Raw genomic sequence first — 13,552 nt, 5'->3', positions numbered from 1 at the left:
AAACATAAACATATATATTACATATTTATTATTATCTTTGGTTAATGTTGTTAAATTAAAAATTCTAAATAATATTTTATAAAATATCAAAAATCAAATAATTTTTTGTGCAAATGAAATTATTAAATTAATATTGTAGTGGAAAACATGAAACACTATTAAAAAAATTGAAACAAAATTACATAACTTTAAAAGAAGTCGATCCTTTTTATAAAAGTATGGACACTTTCAATAATAGGTAAAAATATGATGTAATAGGTAGCGCTTATATAATGTAATAGGTATCGTTTATATAATGTAATAGGTAGTGGTTATATTGTAAAGTGTCTATCCTTTTTATAAAAGTGTCCATACTTTTTTCACTGTGGAAAATATTAATTTAAGGTTATCTTTTGAGTGAGTTTTAAGATATTAATTTAGTAATTATAGGCGTCTAATGATTTATTTTTTACGTTACGATATATATTATTATTAAATTACAATTCTAAATATTATTTTATAAATATCAAAACAATCAAATAATTTTTTGTGCAAATAAAATTATTAAATCAAATTACTTTATTCCAACCATGTGACAAGTGTGACAACTCCATCAACTCACAACTCAGCTTTGAACTCAATCAATATTGTCTTTTAGCTTGATGGTTCATAAAGCATGTTACTTGAACATATGAATCAATTATGCAATTTCATGTTCAATTTAACACTGCATTTCAAATCCATTTCATATGTAATTGGAGTTTGAATTTCAATTTCAATTTGAATTTGAATTTCAATATATATTTCGGCTCCACTATAAATATTAGCCCAAGCCAATATGCATGTTATCATTGATTATTCTTAATTTCCATTGTTTTTTTTCCAACGTTTAAACGCGAGGGAAATCCCGACCATTGTATGTTTTGGTCAACTTTAAAGCGTCAGAAACGTTTCGGGCGTATGATCTGGGTGGTAAACAAATAGCAACTAAAATCATAAGTCCGAAATGCTTCTGAGTACCACCCAAATCATAAGTCTGAAATACTTCCGATGCTCATCAAAATCCAAAGCTCATATGGTGCCAAGCAAAAGGAAATCAAAATTCAAATCTCATATGATGCCAAGCAAAAGGAAATCAAAATCTACACTTGAGTTTGAACATTGATATGATGTTTCAGTTGTTATCATTGGGATTTTCTCGTTTTGATTGCTTGGATAGTGTTCTCTTGCTTCTTCAAGTGTCCTTAGCTTGTAATTTATAGCTTGGAATGTGTTTGATGTTGTATATATTATTATTAAATTAAAAAAATAAACATATATTAAATATTTATTATTATCTTTGGTTAATGTTGTTAAATTAAAAATTCTAAATAATATTTATAAAATATCAAAAAATCAAATAATTTTTGTGCAAATGAATTATTAAATTATATTGTAGGTGGAAACATGAAACACTATTAAAAAAAATTGAAACATAAATTACATAACTTTAAAAGAAGTATCGATCTTTTTATAAAAAGTATGGACACTTTCAATATAATAGGTAAAAATATGATGTAATAGGTAGAGCTTATATAATGTAATAGGTATCGTTTATATAATGTAATAGGTAGTGGTTATATTGTAAAGTGTCTATCCTTTTTATAAAAGTCCATACTTTTTTCACTGTGGAAACTTAATTTAAGGTTATCTTTTGAGTGAGTTTTAAGATATTAATTTAGTAATTATAGGCGTCTAATGATTTATTTTTTACGTTACGATATATATTATTATTAAATTAAAATTCTAAATAATATTTTATAAAATATCAAAAAATCAAATAATTTTTTGTGCAAATGAAATTATTAAATTAATATTGTAGGTGAAAACATAAAACACTATTAAAAAAAATTGAAACATAAATTACATAACTTTAAAAGAAGTATCGATCCTTTTTATAAAAGTATGGACAATTTCAATATAATAGGTAAAAATATGATGTAATAGGTAGCGCTTATATAATGTAATAGGTATCGTTATATAATGTAATAGGTAGTGGTTATATTGTAAAATGTCTATCCTTTTTATAAAAGTGTCCATACTTTTTCACTGTGAAAAACATTAATTTAAGGTTATCTTTTGAGTGAGTTTAAGATATTAATTTAGTAATTATAGGCGTTTAATGATTTATTTTTTACGTTACGATATATATTATTATTAATTAAAATTCTAAATAATATTTTATAAAATATCAAAAATCAAATAATTTTTTGTGCAAATGAAATTAAATTAATATTGTAGGTGGAAACATGAAACACTATTAAAAAAATTGAAACATAAATTACATAACTTTAAAAGAAGTATCAATCCTTTTTATAAAAAGTATGGACACTTTCAATATAATATAATGTAATAGGTAAATTTGCAATACTATCGGTATAAATATACCTGTTTACTTATAAAATATGTAAATATAAGCGCTACCTATTACATTATATAAACGCTACCTAGTATGTTATTGTACTTTATAATATTTCCGATTAAATAATATAACATAACCGATATAAATTTTAACCAATCAATTATTTAACTGGTCACACCGTATATTAACCGTTTTTTAGGCACCGCACCGCAGAACTACCCTATAAAAACCGCAGTTAAAATTTAGAAATTAACTTTACCTTGAGCTAAAAGTCGGTTACACGGTCGGTCATATCCCTATATAATGTTTTTTCCCTATAATAAAATGAAACAGATTTACAATTTCCCGTTTGTTCCATTAATTTCTACAATTTCATGGCTGAAACCGCCGCTACCTCCGCCACTCCGACCACTACCGCCGCCGAGATCCCAAATCCTCAAGAAACCAAAAAGACCTTCGAGGCGCCTGTTCGATGGGCCGATTTGGAAGACGATGCTCCAGAAGAACTTCCCTCCTCGAAGAAAAAAGTGCGCCGGAGTTGGGAGTTGAAAACCTAACAATCGACGAGAATAAAAAGATCAACAAGTTCCTCGATGAACCCGAGGACTCCAACATCAAAGCCGTATAGATCCCTGAACCTAAATACTTTAGCTTTGTTTTTGTCTTTTTAATTCGACTGAGATTTAGGGTTTTGAACTTCCGTAAATTTTTGCTTGATTTTTTAGGTTACATCAGGCGATACACCGTACACGTCAGCTTTGACATTCGAGGAATTGAATCTGTCCCCTGAATTGTTGAAAGGGTTATATGTTGAGATGAAATTTGAAAAGCCTAGTAAAATTCAAGCTATTAGTTTGCCGATGATTCTGACGCCTCCTTACTTGGATTTAATTGCTCAAGCCCATAATGGTTCTGGGAAAACCACTTGCTTTACTCTTGGAATGCTATCTCGTGTTGATCCAAACCTAAAAGCTCCTCAAGCAATTTGTATTTGTCCCACAAGAGAATTGGCTATTCAGGTTAAGTTTCTGACAATTTGAATTTTTGAGTTTTTTTTTTAAATATGGGGTTCAGTTTTGATGAAAGAATCTGTTTTTTTCTTCGTACAGAATCTGGAAGTGCTTAGGAAGATGGGGAAACATACTGGGATAACATCAGAATGTGCTATTCCAATGGATAGTTCTAATTATATTCCCATTAATAAAAGACCACCTGTTACAGCTCAAGTAGTTATTGGTACTCCTGGCACTATTAAGAAGTGGATGTCGGCAAAGAAATTGGGTGTGAATAATGTGAAGATTCTTGTGTTTGATGAAGCTGATCACATGTTGGCTGAGGTAACCTTTGGTTTCTGATTTATTTATTTTATGGAAATTAGAATTTGTAGTTCCCATGTTCTCAGTACGCCCGGGGGGGGTTCTTTGTTGCAACTTTTAGAAACATCTGAACTTGTGACTAGCTTAGTTTGGTTTGGCAGCTGTATAGGTAGAGAGAATAATGCTTTGCATGTGTTTATTAGTGAAGCATCTTCAATTGATATGCAACATCCGGCGAGGAGCTTTGGATTTTAAGTTAAAGGTTTTAGAATATTCCTACATTGCTTTGTCAGTTATTCATTTTATTTGAACACTTGGGCTTTTGAGCAGGATTGTGGGAGTTGCTTGGATAGGTTTTTCTGGCACTGTAATGAAGAATGAAAAGCATAATGACAAGAATAGGGTTCAAGTGATAATGTTGAAGGGTCATAAGAATTTAAATTTTGAATGGTAGGATTGACAAGCCAATTAAAGTTCTAAAAGATGTTTCCAGTTTGCTATCGATTGGAAAGATCTTTGTTTACTGTGTTCACTAAATTCACTGTTCCGGGATGTGTTTCTGAGGGAGCGTTGAGGAGGATTGGAATGATTTTTTTTGTAAACAATTGATTTTGGAAGGATAGACCTCTTCTAATTATGTAGTGAAATCACATGATCCAACAGCTTTACTAGATTTCATGCGTAGAGGAATCTGTTGCAGATCACTGATTTTCTCGTGTACGTCTTTGGTGCAGGATGGGTTTAAAGATGACTCCTTGAGAATAATGAAGGATATTCAGAGGATGAGTTCTTACTGCCAGGTTTGTATATCAAGGATGTGTTGTAAATTTTATTTGGATGTGGGATATCGTATGCCAGTCTTTTTCTATGTATTGTTTTTAATTTTTATATCTAGTGACTGTTTGAAAGATTTTATACTTGATCATTATTTTCTATACAGTATCTTAACAGTTCTTTATCTTGAGAATGCCCCTTATAGCTGCTTTATCAATTCAGATGAATGAAGTGCCTAATATCATTGAACAATGACTAAAACTAGCAGTTCAGTGTACTATTATAGAAGAAGCCTATAGTTGGATATGGTTGAAAATGAAGTGTGACATGGGTTATAATTGAATAATTATGCTGGTTGGGTAGGTACCCAGTTTTTGAAGAATACCCATACCCGTATGGGGTATAAGAAAGGAGGGTTACTATCAGAAGCTAGTTGCATGCTTAGTATTGGGGACAATGAATGATGAATACCTTTTCTTTCTTTACAAGCTCAGTATTGGGGACCATTGACTGATTGAATACCTTTTTTGAACCAATTTCAAGGTTCTCTTGTTCTCTGCCACATTTAGCGAGACTGTAAAGAATTTTGTATCAAAGATTGTCAAGAGAGATCATAATCAACTTTTTGTCAAGAAGGAAGAACTATCGTTGGAGTCGGTGAAGCAGTACAAGGTGAATGTTCCAGATGAACTTTCCAAGGTTATGGTGATCAAAGAGAGGATTTTTGAATTTGGAGAACGCCTAGGGCAGACAATAATATTTGTACGCACAAGGAACAGTGCTAGTACATTGCATAGATCACTTGTCGACCTTGGTTATGATGTTACCACAATTCAAGGTGCTCTCAATCAAGCTGACCGAGACAAGATAGTCAAAGAGTTCAAAGATGGTTTGACTCAAGTCCTCATTTCAACGGACCTTCTTGCTAGGGGTTTTGATCAGCAACAGGTATCTCTTTCCCTTGCTCCCCCGAGTTATCTTCGTTCTTACAATGAACGTGTATCATCCTGATATTGTATATTTTGTGCAGGTTAATTTGGTCATCAACTATGATCTTCCTGTGAAACATGACAAACTTATGGAGCCTGATTGTGAGGTTTACTTGCATAGAATTGGTAGAGCAGGGCGTTTCGGCCGCAAAGGTATGTTTCTGAATGAAAATGTCATTTCAAGCATTGCTTCCTGTTGCTTGATAAACCTGACTGGTAGCTAGATACCTCAATCTTTGTATCGATGACATACGACAATTGTTTTGTGTATGAGAACATTAGTTGTAGAACACATTATTCAGGGTTAGATCTGTCTGATTTGCAGGAGCTGTGTTCAACTTACTCTGTGGTGATGCGGACCAAATGATAATGTCCAAAATCGAAAATCATTTTGGCACCCAAATAGCAGAGGTGAGCCTTCCCTGTGTTTGGTGCTGGTGCACATCTAGTCAATTGTTTTTTGGTCTTTTGATTTTCATCTGATTGCTTTTTCGCGTCCTTGCTTGTGTAGGTTCCTGATTGGAGGAACGAAGAAGACTTTAAAGCTGCTCTTAGATCGGCTGGTTTATTGTGAAACTCTAGAGAAGAGGTACAAACTGCCTGTGCTTTTAGTATGCTGTAGTCTATTATTTGTGGTCGGTTTATTACTTGCTCCCTGTTCTATGGGGTTGCTATATGAGTATCTTGGGAACCGAGTTCAAGGATCTGATGTTCGTATGCGGTGTGTTTGCAACTTAGATTCGTGATTTGCCATTGGATTTTCTGGGATCAAGTTGATGAGTTTTTAATGAAACAGGTTTCCCACACATTGAAAAGCTAAAGCCTATATGGTGTATGCTATGTTTCGTCCCATTTTATCGACATGTCTATATGATATGTGTAGGGATGGATCGAGAGGGAGCAAGTGGAGGCAATCGTCTTTCTGAAAATTTTAAATTATCATATATTTTAGATGCGTTCTTTGTATTCTTTGTATTTTCTATAGATAATCCGTTTTCTTAAAATTTTTAAAAATCCGTCATTTTAAATAAAATTTTGCTCTCGTATCTGGGGATGTGCTACGCTGTATCGAGTTTATAACATAGTTTAAAGTTGTCCTTGTTATTGCATTGCAAGACTGTAAAGAGACATGGCTTTAATTTTAGGCAGCCAATGGAAAGGATATTACGAAACGTGGTAGAGGTGTATTTTAACAAATTTCAAGATGGCCTCTTTTTGTGCATTATGAATCTCAAAATTCTTTCACCCCAAAGACTTATTTCTGATAATATCTTGGCTGCTTATGAGGTTCTTCACTAATAAAAAAATAGGAGGTTAGGTTGGAAAATACACTACATTTGAGCTTGATATGAGCGATGACTATGATCAGAGTCACGGGGAGCTTTATTTGGACAAATGTAATGTTACTGAAAATGGGTTTTCAAACCTGTGGACGGTGGGGTGTATTATGCATTTTATCTGCTCTGTGATAGTCCTAAATGGAGTGGTGGGTACTCAGTTTCGGTCATCAAATTTAGGCCTTAGACAAGAGTATCCATTGACACCATACCTTTTATTTTATTTTATTTTTTTAGCGAAGGAATTTCTACGCTACTACGTAATTCTTGCTTGGCCAAACAAAGTAAGTGGAGTCGGACTCTGCAAAAGAGCTTCTTTGTTTGCCCACCTTTTCTTTATAGATGACAAGTAAGGGTACATGCAAGTGCATTCTCCAATCTTATGCAAATTGTTCAGACCAACTAATATTTACGAGAAATAGATATTTTTTAGCTCGAATGTGATAAAAAAAAAAGCAACAGATCTGATGTCTGAAGAATTTTTGGTACATCTAATGAAAACAATTTGAAAAATTATCTGGGGTTGTCTATGGTAGAGATGAATAAGAAAGCAAGCAATTCTGGTCATTAGTGATAAATTTAAGAAGAGAATTGATTGGAGTCTGTGTGAAACATGTCCCTAGTAGGACAAGAGGTATTCATAAATTCAGTATTACAAGAACATTCTTCTTATGACATGTCTTGTTTCCTTTTGCCTTTCTCTCTTTGTAAGGAATTAGAGGCTCTCATGGCCAAGCACGTGAATCACCAGCCAAAAGAGGCATATTCATTGGTTCTTTTGGGAAAATCTTTGCAAATTGAAAGAAAATGGAGGTATTGGTTTCCGATGTCTTCAACATAGCACTTCTTTCAAAATAAGGTTGGTGTTTAATTGCAAAATTGGACTCATTGGTATGGAACAACCATTGGCTTCTTGGTCCATAATCTGAGCATTAGGAGTATTTCCCAAGACTAGCTAGCTATATGAACGGATGCAAAGTCTTACGTTAGGAGGTGAACTTATAAATTCTAGGAGTGCAAATAAATTATCGACTGAAAATATAAATCTAAAACATATACTAGTTTAAAATTTTCAAGGAGATAACTACCCCATTCACCCCTTCGATCTATCCCTATATGTCCTAGATGTTGCATGGTGTCTGAGGACTTGAATCATGTTTCTCATCTATGCGATTATGCAGCTCGCATGCGATCACCAACGATGTGTTTTCGTTTTCGTGCAAATTATAAATCACATTGCATTCCCACACTTTCTACCTAAGATATAAAATATAAATTTTAGAATCCTCAATTATGACAATTTTTTTAGGGAAAAAAAACTATGCATCTCAAATTGTCTAGATTCTTTATCATTGGACTCTAAAAATTTACCAAATATATTAATAAATTTTAATTAACACAAACAATAATCTCAAGCCACCAGGAACTCAAACATTAGGGTACAGGATCAACGACCATCTCCGGCTCTTCATCAAGCTATAGGAGACTATTTAGCCACTAGGTGGGTTAGAGCACGGCGCTGGTAACTAGTTCGGAGCTTCTTATACTTCTGTGTGAAAGTCCCGATATCTATCTCCTTTTGAAGGAGCTGCCTGTGCACCACATCTGATTCCTTGTCCGTCTCGTTCGCCGCATCTACAGAGAGGGAACCACCATAATTCTAATCTATTATCAACGATTCTGAGTCTAAGCCTTAGGAATATATTATCCATATTGTTTACCTTGAAGCCTGTTGATAAATGATGCAGGGGAGTAGAACTTCAGGATTTCTTCTTTCTGCCTCTCGAGATCATTTAGTTTCTCCAAGGCTGCTGCGAGTTCAGTTGTACGGATAATTCTACACTGTTTTCATAAAGGGAACAAAGAGTTTTACAATTGATATACTAATAACATTATCAATGGCATAAATGAATAAGATGTTCTGGGCATCTCACCTGATTTCTTAGCTCCACTATTTCTGGTTCTTTATCCAAGTTGTTCCCTGTGTATTAAGATAACAAAAATTAGCATTAGTCCGCTGAAGCAGAAGTTTATGGCACTACAATGATTACCATAGATTGATAGAACTCACTAGCAAGCTGCAAAGTCTCAAAAATAACTAAAAGAGCAACCACATCATGATACCAACAAGGTACTAGAACAGTATGCACAACTAAAATGAAAATTTAACTGAGAAAGGTGTCTGATTAACAATGAGTTGTGCTTATACTTAAAAAGAAGCTTGCCCAAATGGAAGAAACAAGGGTTCACTAACAGAAATTGACAGGCTATCCACCATGGGGTCATCCTAGTTAATTGTGGAACTAATACCATCTCCAAAGATCAACAAAACCATGAGGGCATCATTGAATTGGAGTTTAGAGTTGAGATTTCAAAGTCCTTTAGGAGGTCTTTAGTCTCCGACTCTACTCATGACAGCATATGTAGATCATTCGAGACCAGAGGAGAAATCCACAAATAAAATAAGAAAAGGTGCCCAAAAATTGCATAGATTATTTGAAAACATTAATTGAAATAAAGTAGGGCAAATTTTACTACTCATATTGTTTTGAATTTTAACCTGGTCAACCGATAGCAGGAACTGATTTTATACATCCTTGTCAAACAAAAGCTTCCGTAATTCATCAACACTAAGAAAACAAGAAAGTCATCAGGAGTTGTGATAAAGGATGCAGTAGTGGATGATGATAATGATGATTGATATATAGTTGTCCTACAAACCCTCCTAGCTGCAATTGACTAGGCAAACTCGATAATCGGCTCTAACCAGCCCTCCTAATCGCAATGAGAAGTCAAACCGGAGTGTGAAGATCTATCTCGCAAAGAACTTAATGAAAAGAAGCTTCGAAGACACAAGTAATCAACATTTGCAAAGATAAACTCTTAATGTATTGTATTGAAGAAAAGATGTGTTTACAATGGTGGGAGGAACCTCCTTTACACAGGGTGAATGAGTCCTTGTTATAATATGCATAATGTTTGAAAATAATAATAAAAATAACAATAATACTATCCTAATTACTAATAACAATAAACTAAAGATAATTGTTTTAATTCTACCTTAATTCTTAAAAAAAATAATAAATATAAACTTAAAATATAATGCATCATCTTATATTAAATTATATCATAAATAATCAATAAAAATATTGAAAATTCGTAATATTTATAAAATCCCGTATTAATCCCATATAGGAATTTCTGCATGTGATGTCTTCAATAAAATGGACGTATCTTGAGTTCCTGATATCAGATTGATACGATTCAAGAACCGTTGAAAAGGTAAGAGACAGCCGATCGTAACTCCAATAGACATGTCGACAAATAAAACCAGGATCCCATTAAAAAAGTCGTCGCAAGTCTGCTGCTATTTTGGTCTTCTTTTCTAAGGCTTGGTCGCGTGGATCAGTTGGAAGATTTTATTCCATCTTCCTTTGACGTGAGACTTGTGATGCATGTATCATTCTCTCTCTCTTCAAAAAGATTTGTCCTCGAATCTTAGAACTCCAAGGTGATGAGCGATACTTGTTTTTCCACGAGACAATCGTGGTAAGAAGACAAAAGGTCAACTTTGCTCTCCCAATCTATGTAGCCGTCCGAATCATACTCGCCTTTGAACTGTGGAATTGTGAATTTCGGTTTAGTAAAAAGTTCAACCATTTGAAGTCGAAGTTGTACACTTCCAGTTTGTATTGGATTATGTTGATAATCTCCTACGGCTTCTCTTGGTTGATTATCATCATTCAGATTTGCTTGTTGTTGTCTTTTAATGGTAAGATCGGACATTTGTCTTTGTATTAATGTTGTTTGCTATTGTAGAGCAGTAAGTATTGTCGTTTGTCGGTCAAGTACACTTCCAGTTTGTATTGGATTATGTTGATAATCTCCTACGGCTTCTCTTGGTTTGATTATCATCATTCAGATTTGCTTGTTGTTGTCTTTTAATGGTAAGATCGGACATTTGTCTTTGTATTAATGTTGTTTGCTATTGTAGAGCAGTAAGTATTGTCGTTTGTCGGTCAATAGCAGCCGTGAGGCTACGTAATGGCTCGATAACTTCTTCATTTTTTATCATCTTTGGCGGTGTATACGTGCAAGATGAAGCAAAACCAATTGATTCTCTCCAAGAATCGTCCCAAATCTGATACCAATTGATAGGGATGTTGCAGCGAATGATGATGATAATGATTATTGATAGATAGTTGCCCTACGAACCCTCCTAGCCGCAATTGACTAGGCAAACTCGATAATCGGCTCTAACCAGCCCTCCTAATCGCAATGAGTATGACCGAATAAGATCAGGATCTCATTCGAAAAGTAGTTGCAAGTCTGTTGTTCTGTTATTGTTCTTTTCCAAGGCTTGTTCGTGTAGATCAATTGGAAGTGCTAGTCTATCTTCCTTTGAGCCTTGTGATGCATGTATCAAGTTACAAAATGCATTCTTAAGATAAACAAGCAGTTTTCCTTGAGTAACTTCAAAACATTTAAGAAGTCACAAATGAAAATAATGGAAACATGAAAATGACAAAATGAATAACAGAGCATAGTAGATCATTAGTAAAGCACAAAATTATTAAGAAGGAATTTTAATCTTAATTTCTTTCACAAAAGGAAATGAAGATTTCCTTGCCAATAGCAAGGTGGAATGCAAGAACCAGACATCTCACCTTTTGTCCCTCAAATGAGCAATGATTCCTGCAGCTTCAGAAGGTGAAACTTGTAAGGGAGAATGTGGCCTTTCTGCAGGTCTCTGTATGTTGAAGCTACTATAAGCACGGGTACTCGGTGTTGAAGGCCGGGAAGTATTTGGGGGGCTAACACCAGGAGGAGGATAACAAGAATGTGAAGAACCCTCTTGTGCGAGTGGCTGAGCTTGCTGCTACTGTGAACCCCTGCAACATGATCAAAATTTTAGTGAAACCAAATATACATGCCACAAAGTATGCCAATGGGAAAAAAAAAACTCCAACTGAAGTTAGAAAGATCACAATCAAGTTTTAAATTTTGATCAATATCACTCACATGATCACAACGCAACCTAAGTGCACCTTCATAACATTTAAAATTGCTATAACTTCTCAACCATTTCAAAGAGTTAAGCCCATTGAAATCAAACATAAGGTGCACAAATTGCCGACAAGGTAATAGCACCAAAAACAAATGAAGCATGTCTACACTTTAGAATTGCCCTAAAATGATAAGCAATTAAGAGAGCCTATCCTCAAATCCAACTTCATAAAAATAGATATTAGAGACTAAAATCCCACATAATGATTACTCAAAACTGCTAATGCAAGTTCAATTTCTGCTATGTGATCGGAGTGCCTCTTATTTATTCTATTTTAAGTAACAACAAAATGGAAGAACGGGCACCTTTGGTTTAGCTGCAATTTCTCATCCAACTAAAACATGTCTCTAATACTATAAAAATACAATAGGCTTATTTCTCTTCAGCATAAATTTTAGTCTCTTTGATGATCATACAGCCTCTTAATACGCCCAAAAGGAAGTAAATGGTGATTCTAAAAAAAATACATCAATATCCAAGAAAAAGACACTAATAGACCAAAAAAAAAAGTTTAAAAGAATCCAAAATCAAGCAAACCCACAATTATACTAACGCAAAGAAACTCTGAACAAAGTTTGGACAATTTCACAAATTCAAGTGAAATTATTAATATTCGCAGGCCATTGGGGGGGTCCCTCAAAACTAGGCTGAATCGAAATTCAAAACTTTAAAAAAATAAAAAAGCGATTAAATAGAATCCGATTATCCAAATGAATCAAAAGAGGTTAGAGAGGTAACAACAGAAAAAGTACCAGAACCTGAACATAGCTCGCAGGCGGTAGGCTTGTTGATTGTGGGATAATCAATGAACCCAACGGATCGGAACCCAGAAATAACAACCTTAATTCATCAAGTCGAAGACGAAGAAAAGGTTAATTGTTCTTTACTCTATAAGGAAATATTACTTCGAACTTTTGTTTAAGAGATGGAGGTTGCAGAGGATCCTATTTTTTCATTTCGAGTTTTTTTTATAAATATTTTGGGTTAACTACTGAAATGATCACTCTTAGTTTAGTTGTATCATTCCATTTTACTCATCCATTTTTAAACAATTACGTTTCAGTCACTTATTTATCAATTTATTAAAGAGTTAACTACATGATTGATCACTTATGTTTGTGTTTTTCCACTTTTCCTCACTAATTTCAAAAAAACATAATATATTATCACTTTCGTTTTTATTTAATTAAGTTACTACGAGTTACTATAGTTAAATATTTTTGTATAATCACATATTTGATCCATGTTATTTATATATTCTCCCAATTTAGTCTTACTTTTAATAAATTAAAATAAATTTAATCATACAATCGAATGATACCACGTGCCACGTCTCATGCCACGTGTGACCATTCGGTTGAAGGACTAATTTTATTTTAATTTATTTTATTTTAATATATTTATTTTAATTAAAATAAGTTAAAATAAAGTTAGTACTCCAATCGAATAGTGACATCTACACCAGTGACATGTGGCATCATTTGATTGGAGGATTAAATTTATTTTAATTTATTAAAAGTAGGACTAAAATGAGAGAATATGTAAATAATAGAGACTATATGTGGAATTATACTAAAATATCATATCACCTAATATGTTAACTGTTAACGAAAATTAACCCTTAGTGACTACATCTTAATTAAATAAAAACAAGTGACAATATTTTAATTAAATAAAAACGAAAGTGG

At 33.4% G+C, this 13,552-nt stretch overlaps 2 pseudogenes; one reads left to right on the top strand and one right to left on the bottom strand.

Moving 5' to 3' along the window:
* The first annotated feature begins 2,711 nt into the window (after positions 1-2,711).
* Positions 2,712-6,263, top strand: LOC120214510 (annotated as a pseudogene).
* Positions 6,264-8,252: 1,989 nt separating this feature from the next.
* On the bottom strand, positions 8,253-12,834 carry LOC120214543 (annotated as a pseudogene).
* Between the last annotated feature and the right edge of the window lie 718 nt (positions 12,835-13,552).

This window comes from Hibiscus syriacus, unplaced genomic scaffold, assembly GCF_006381635.1.
Source record: "Hibiscus syriacus cultivar Baekdansim isolate YM2019G1 unplaced genomic scaffold, ASM638163v2 tig00110065_pilon, whole genome shotgun sequence".
NCBI lineage: Eukaryota > Viridiplantae > Streptophyta > Magnoliopsida > Malvales > Malvaceae > Hibiscus > Hibiscus syriacus.
Note: the sequence above shows the minus strand (reverse complement) of the source record. Positions and strands in the feature narration are given on the sequence as shown.